The following is an 8,075-nucleotide window of genomic DNA, read 5'->3' on the forward strand; positions in this document are numbered from 1 at the left end:
ATTATTATTTGTCTAGGTTAAAGATCACATACGTCTGGCCGGGCGCAGTGGCTCATGCCTGTAATCTCAGCACTCTGGGAGGCCGAGGCAGGCAGATCAGTTGAGGTCAGGAGTTTGAGACCAGCCTGGCCAACATGGTGAAACCCCATCTCTATTAAAAATACAAAAAACTAGCCAGGAGTGGTGGGTGCCTGTAATCCCAGCTCCCTGGGAGGCTGAGGCAGGAGAATCGCTTAAACCTGGGAGGTGGAGGTTGCAGTGAGCTGAGATCGTGCCACTGCACTCCAGCCAGGGCAACAAAGCGAGACTCCGTCTCAGAAAAAAAGAAAATCAAATGTCTAGAGAGTGTACAACAAACAACATTACCCTTTGCTCTGCCCGCCTCTGCCCAATACTCCTGTCTGGCTCCCCAGGGGCAATCCTTTCCAGCTCTTTTCAGTGCTTTCTTCTGGTATTTTGTTCTGCAGTTATCACATGATTACAGTGGCTTTTTCTTTTTTTTTTTTTTTTTTTTTTAGATCTCAGTACTCAGAATTTTATTTAACACTTTCATAAATCAACTGAAGGGATAATCCTAAATTCTTTTTTTTTTTTTAATTTTTTTTTTTTTTATTGATCATTCTTGGGTGTTTCTCACAGAGGGGGATTTGGCAGGGTCACAGGACAATAGTGGAGGGAAGGTCAGCAGATAAACAAGTGAACAAAGGTCTCTGGTTTTCCTAGGCAGAGGACCCTGAGGCCTTCCGCAGTGTTTGTGTCCCTGGGTACTTGAGATTAGGGAGTGGTGATGACTCTTAACGAGCATGCTGCCTTCAAGCATCTGTTTAACAAAGCACATCTTGCACCGCCCTTAATCCATTTAACCCTGAGTGGACACAGCACATGTTTCAGAGAGCACAGGGTTGGGGGTAAGGTCACAGATCAACAGGATCCCAAGGCAGAAGAATTTTTCTTAGTACAGAACAAAATGAAAAGTCTCCCATGTCTACTTCTTTCTACACAGACACGGCAACCATCTGATTTCTCAATCTTTTCCCCACCTTTCCCCCCTTTCTATTCCACAAAGCTGCCATTGTCATCCTGGCCCGTTCTCAATGAGCTGTTGGGCACACCTCCCAGATGGGGTGGGTGGTGGCCGGGCAGAGGGGCTCCTCACTTCCCAGTAGGGGCGGCCGGGCAGAGGCGCCCCTCACCTCCCGGACGGGGCGGCTGGCCGGGCGGGGGGCTGATCCCCCCACCTCCCTCCCGGACGGGGCGGCTGGCCGGGCGGGGGTGCTCCTCACTTCCCAGAAGGGGCTGCCGGGCAGAGACGCTTCTTACCTCCCAGACGGGGTCGCGGCCGGGCAGAGGCACTCCTCACATCCCAGACGGGGCGGCGGGGCAGAGGCGCTCCCCACATCTCAGACGATGGGCGGCCGGGCAGAGACGCTCCTCACTTCCTAGATGTGATGGCGGCTGGGAAGAGGCGCTCCTCACTTCCTAGATGGGATGGCGGCCGGGCAGAGACGCTCCTCACTTTCCAGACTGGGCAGCCAGGCAGAGGGGCTCCTCACATCCCAGACGATGGGCGGCCAGGCAGAGATGCTCCTCACTTCCCAGACGGGGTGGCGGCCGGGCAGAGGCTGCAATCTCGGCACTTTGGGAGGCCAAGGCAGGCGGCTGGGAGGTGGAGGTTGTAGCGAGCCGAGATCACGCCACTGCACTCCAGCTTGGGCACCACTGAGCACTGAGTGAACGAGACTCCGTCTGCAATCCCAGCACCTCGGGAGGCCAAGGCTGGTGGATCACTCGCGGTTAGGAGCTGGAGACCGGCCCGGCCAACACAGTGAAACCCCGTCTCCACCAAAAAAATACGAAAACCAGTCAGGCGTGGCGGCGCGTGCCTGCAATCGCAGGCACTTGGCAGGCTGAGGCAGGAGAATCAGGCAGGGAGGTTGCAGTGAGCCGAGATGGCAGCAGTACAGTCCAGCTTCGGCTCGGCATGAGAGGGAGACCATGGAAAGAGAGGGAGAAGGAGACCGTGGGGAGAGGGAGACCGTGGGGAGAGGGAGAAGGGAGAAGGGAGAAGGGAGAGGGCTATATGTGGGCTATAGTGGCTTTTTCTTAATGCAGCCATTGATCTGTTTTGGGGGAGATAGAATTTAGCTCTCATGCCACACCCTCACTACCAATGACTCCTTCTCCCAACCAGTAGTTAATATTTACAATATTATTATAATTGTGATAAACTGCGGAACTAAATAGTGCACCAACATTTGCTTTCTTTGTTCTCATCAGTGCCGTCACCTACCTATAAATAATCTTTCCCAATTGCTTCCAATCATCTGATAACCTTTTGGTTTCTTCCCTCCCCTCTCTCTTCCCCTTCCCTCATCTCCTCTCCCCTTCCTCCCCCCCCTTTCTTTCCCTCACCTTCTGCACTTTCTCCCTCCCTCTCTCACTCCCTTTCTCTTTCTCTCTCTTTCTTTCTTACCCAAGAAAGGATACAGAGAAAATAAAATTTTTGAGTCTATGCATTGAGTCCATGTGTGTGTGAAAATGTATTTTAACCTCAAGATTGATCAATAGTTTGAAAACCACTGCCTTGGCATAAGGAAGGTATTGCTCCATTGTCTTCTAGAATCTTGTGGATAAGAGACCTGGAGCAGAAACAGGCCCAGCATCCAGCCAGCACTGTCACCAGACATGCAAATGAAGCCACCATAGAGGATATAGCCAGCATCCTGCCTGACTGGTGGGGCCAGCAGAACAACCCAAAAACGCCCAGCCCTGATTGCTGACCATGGTGATTATTTTTAAGATGTTACAAATTTGAGGTTGTTTGTTACTGATACAGAACAGATACAGATAACTGATACAGAATTCAACACTCTGAAGTGTAGACTGTGGCTTCAGTCTGATGTATTTCCTGCAGCTCACTGCCCACCCCTTGTCCTTCTTACTGTGGCTCCTTTGGTTATATCCTTCAGAGAATAAATCTCCTATCTCTTGCCTGCAGTGGTGACACAGGTTCACCAGGGTGCCTTATTTAATCATTAGCTTCAGGCCAGACACAATGACTCAAGCTTGTAATCCCAGTGCTTTGGGAGGCTGAGGTGGGAAAACCACTTAAGCCCAGGAGTTCAAGACCAGCCTGGGCAACAAAGTGAGACCCTGTCACTACAAAAATTTTTTAGGCCTGGCATGATGGCTCATGCCTGTAATCCCAGCACTTTGGGAGACCAAGGTGGATGAATCACTCGAAGTCAGGAGCTCCAGACGAGCCTGGACAACATGGTAAAATCCTGTCTCTACTAAAAATACAAAAATCAGCTGGGTATGGTGGCAGGCACCTGTAGTCCCTCAGGAGCTACTCAGGAGGCTACTGAGGAGGCTGAGGCATGAGAATTGCTTGAACCTGGGAGGCAGAGGTTGTAGTGAACTGAGAATCGTGCCACTGGGCGACAGAATGAAACTGTCTCAAAATAGCAACAATAATAATAATTTTAAAAAAGTAGCCAGGTATGATGGTGTGAGCCTGTAGTCTCAGCTACTTGGAAGGCTGAGGCAAGAGGATCACTAAAGTCCAGGAGTTGGAGTTTGCAGTGAGCTATGATTGCACCACTGCACAGCAGCCTGGGCAAAAGAGCAAGACTCTGTCTCTAAAAAAAATTGTTTTTTTTTTTGAGACGGAATTTTGCTCTTGTCTCCCAGGCTGGAATACAAAGGCACGATCTTGGCTCACTACAGCCTCTGCCTCCCAGTTCAAGTGATTCTCCTGCCTCAGCCTCCTGGGTAGCTAAGGTTACAGGCACTCAGCACCACACCGAGCTAATTTTTGTATTTTTAGCAGAGACAGGGTTTCACCACCATGTTGGCCAGGCTGGTCTTGAACTTCTGACCTAAGGTGATCCACCCGCCTTAGCCTCTCAAAGTTCTGGGATTACAGGTGTGAGCCACCATGCCTGGCCTAAAAAATATTTTTTTGGGTTAAAAAAAAAATCACTAGCTTCATGTCATTGGTGTGCTGTATTAGCAGACTGAATCATTTTCCACAGGCCCTGGTTAACACATGGCCTGTGAGGACAGCATAAATTATGCTGCCATGAAGTAAAATTATGCCTTCTCATTTGGCTCAGGTTAATTACCTAGGACCCAAAGGGGCTCTGGAACCTGCTTGTTGGTGCTGAGATTGTAGTTTTGCATTTTTCACTTCGTTGGAGTCTTAGGAGTCAGTAAATAACATCCCTTTCTTCCCTTACATAATTTTATTTATTTATTTATTTATTTATTTATTTATTTATTTATTGAGGCTGAGCCTTGCTTTATTGGAGTACAGTGGTGCCAACTCAGCTCACTGTAACCTCCGCCTCCCAGGTTCCAGTGATTCTCATACCTTGGCCTCCCAAGTAGCTAGGATTACAGGTGCACACCACCATGCCAGGCTTTTTTTTTTTTTTTTTTGTATTTTTAGTAGAGACGGGGTTTCACCATGTTGGCTAGGCTGGTCTCAAACTCCTGACCTCAAGTGATTCACCTGCCTCAGCCTCCCAAAGTGCTGGGATTACAGGTGTGAGCCACCACGCCTGGCCACCTTACAGAATTTAGAATCAATTGAAAAATAAGACACACAGGACAGAATGATGGAGATGAAAATATTCATTTTATTATTTATTAAGGAAGCTAATTGTAAGATGTGGCATTTAGAATTGCCAGGAGGTGGGGACAGGAGAGCTTACTAACACTTTACCTTTGAATTAAACCAATTTTCTTACCCAGGTTCAGGCAGAGGTGAATCTACAGGCCTTTCCCATGAGAATGGAGCCTGTCCTGAGGTTTCCCAGCTGACCCATGGGTGGGCAAGCTCCAGAGCACAGCATGCTTTGTTTCTCCTCCCAGACTTGACAATCAGATGCAATGGAGGCCCAGATGTGACAACTGTGGATGCTCTAGGGGGTTGAAGGTCCTGTTCTAACATTCTAGTAAGGTCAGGCGCAGTGGCTCATGCCTGTAATCCCAACATTTTGGGAGGCGAAGGCAGGCGGATCACTTGAGGAGTTCAAGACCAGCCTCGCTAACATGGAGAAACCTCATCTCTACTAAAAATACAAAAATTAGCCAGGCATGGTGGTGCACGGCTGTAATCTCAGCTACTCAGGAGGCTAAGGCACGAGGATTGTGTGAGCTTGGGAAGCAGAGGTTGCAATGAGTCAAGATCACCACTGCACTCCAGCCTGGGCAACAGAGCAAGACTCTGTCTCATAAAATAAAAAACAAACAAACAAAGAAACATCATAATAGGAACTGCAGGTGACTTCCCTAAATAGGCATTTTCTTTCTTTCTTTTTTCTTATATAATCCTCATTATTTTGGAGGCATTTTCTTTTTTTAAAAAATATATATTTTTTCAGAGTCAGTATCCCTCTTGTCACCCAGGCTGGAGTGTGGTGGCATGATCATGGCTCACTGCAGCCTCCAACTCCTAGGCCCGAGCAATCCTCCCCCCTCAGCCTCCCAGCCTGCTGAGATTACAGGTGTGAGCCACTGCACCCAGCCCTACATAGGCATTTTCCATTCATCACCTCACTGACTCATGATAGCCTGAGGAATAGGAGTTATTTATCTCCACTTAATAGAGAGAGATGCAGAAGCTTCCAGGGACATAGCTGAGGGTCCCAAGATGAGAGGATTAAGATCCACAGCCCACCCCTCGGACCACTGAATTGTGCTGCCTTGGGACCCACTGACCTCACAGTACACATGGTTATTAAAGCAGGACAGACACATGGGAGTTGAAGAATCAAGGTGTCTGGAAGGAAGGACTTAGAGAAAGGCTGCAGAGCCACCCAGGTGTAAGAGTAAAGGGCAGGCCGGGTGCGGTGGCTCATGAGTGTAATCTCAGAACTTTGGGAGGCCGAGGCGCAAGTATCCCTTGAGGTCAGGAGTTCGAGACCAGCCTGGCCAACATGGTGAAACCCTGTCTCTACTAAAAATTCAAAAATTAGCCAGGTGAGGTGGCACAGGCCTGTAATCCCAGCTACTCAGGAGGCTGAGGAATGAGAATTGCTTGAACCCGGGAGGTGGAGGTTGGAGTGAGCAGAGATCATGCCACTGCACTCCAGCCTGGGAGACAGAGTGAGACTCTATCTCAAAATAAATAAATAAATAAATAAGTAAATAAAAATAAAAATACAAGGTCGGAGACTCAGAGACTCAGTCTTACTGAAAGTCATAAACACGTGACAAACACCCACCACTCTCTGTGCCAGCCCCCAAGCCCAGCTTCCTCGTCCTCGGGAGTGACCTGGTCCTTGCATCCCACAACTGCATGGAGTATTCGTGGGACACGTCATGTGTCAAGGCAGGAAGGTCACTTCCCAAATATCCACCACTGCGGGGAAAGGGAATGAGGTTATCACCACAGGCCGCCTCGGAACTGGGTGAGAACCTTGAGGTTAGCTGGTGGAGGGGATAAGCTCTCACTCACCCTTCTTCCCTTTGGAGTTTATTGTCCCTGGTAGCCAATGAGGACATTCGTTTGTTCGTTTGTTGTTTTTCTCAGTTATGTTAACTTCATTTAATAAGCTGAAACAGTCTCAAAAATCTTTCTCTTCATCATCAGATGTTTGCAAAACTTTTGGCCTTTGAGCTTAAACCTGGAGCTTTACTCCACCTATAATATGATATTCCTGCTGTAGTGCATTCTGAAGAACACTGAACCCAACCCAAACCTCTGTGAAAGCCAGTCTCCTTGTCTTGGTCCAAGGAATTTTTCTCACAAAAACAACTGGCCGACTGATACTTCTACGCAGCACCATGGCACCTCTCCCTGCTTAGGCCACCATCTTTAGACTTTTTTTTCTTTTTCTGAGACAGAGTCTTGCTCTGTTGCCCAGGCTGGAGTGCAGTGGCACAATTTCAGCTCATGGCAACCTCTACCTCCCAGATTCAAGTGATTCTCCTGCCTCAGCCTCCCAAGGAGCTGGGATTACAGGTGCCTGCCACCACGTCCGGCTAATTTTTTTGTATTTTTAGTGGAGACAGGGTTTCACCATGTTGGCCAGGCTGGTCTCAAACTCCTGGCCTCATGTGATCCTCCTGCCTTGACCTCCCAATGTACTGGAATTACAGGCGTGAGCCCCCAGGCCCGGCCACCAATGGGGAAATTTGGTCAGAAAATTGTGTCCACTTCTGGCCCTGTTCCTGCCCCTGGCCCCAACATTCTGCATGAAAACAGTGAGAAAATCTTGTTCCTTCTGTTAAAATAATTAAATGAGAGGCCATTAGCCTGAAGTGGCTCTAACACCCTGGAATACTACATAAGGAAAGAGAAACTTAACTCAGAATTTAAAGGAAAAGGAAGTTTAAGCTCAGCCCAGCACAGCAGCTACCTGGGCATTGGTTGTCTTCCCATTAACCTCCTACTGGAATAGGCCAAGTAAAGCAATGGCTCAAACTTTAACCAATCACAGAGTTTCTTTGCTCTGCTTCTTCATTCACCCTATAAAAGCCTCACCTTTATGCCCCTGCCTGATTCATCATTGCCTGCTCAAATAAACTCTTTACTTCTTTTCCTGTTTAGAGAACAAAAAGTGCAGCCCGCTGGCAGCACTCATTAATTTTACATAAACACACTCTTGGAGGCTGAAGCAAATCTGACTGATTTTCAGTGTAATAATAAAATATAAAAACTGTTCCTGGAGTTCTTTCTAAACATAGCTAGCATCAGAATTGTCTGAATCATCAGAAGGGTCTTTTTTGGAAAAATCAGATTCATCAAATGAATCTTTGGCCAACAAGTGTTCAAGAACAATGCTAACATCATGCATAGGAATGCTTTGTTTTCTAGGATTTCACGTTTTCAGTGATTGAGAATGATTATATTTTGTCAATGGAAATACCACTACTAAAAACAGAATGCTCTAAGTAGAATGATGGCTTTTGTTTCCAAAGTCGATATACTAGAGCAATGCAAAAATGATTTTAAAAACACCAGGCACAGTGGGTCACGCCTGTAATCCCAGCACTTTGGAAGGCTGATGTAGGTGGATCACGAGATCAGGAGTTCAAGATCAGCCTGACCAAGATGGTGAAAC

General features: G+C 47.7%; 1 pseudogene; it reads right to left on the reverse strand.

The window, feature by feature from the left end:
• Positions 1 to 3,836: 3,836 nt before the first annotated feature.
• On the reverse strand, positions 3,837 to 6,824 carry LOC112439550 (SRA stem-loop-interacting RNA-binding protein, mitochondrial-like; annotated as a pseudogene).
• Positions 6,825 to 8,075: the final 1,251 nt, after the last annotated feature.

Source organism: Pan paniscus, chromosome 3 (genome assembly GCF_029289425.2).
Source record: "Pan paniscus chromosome 3, NHGRI_mPanPan1-v2.0_pri, whole genome shotgun sequence".
Lineage (NCBI taxonomy): Eukaryota > Metazoa > Chordata > Mammalia > Primates > Hominidae > Pan > Pan paniscus.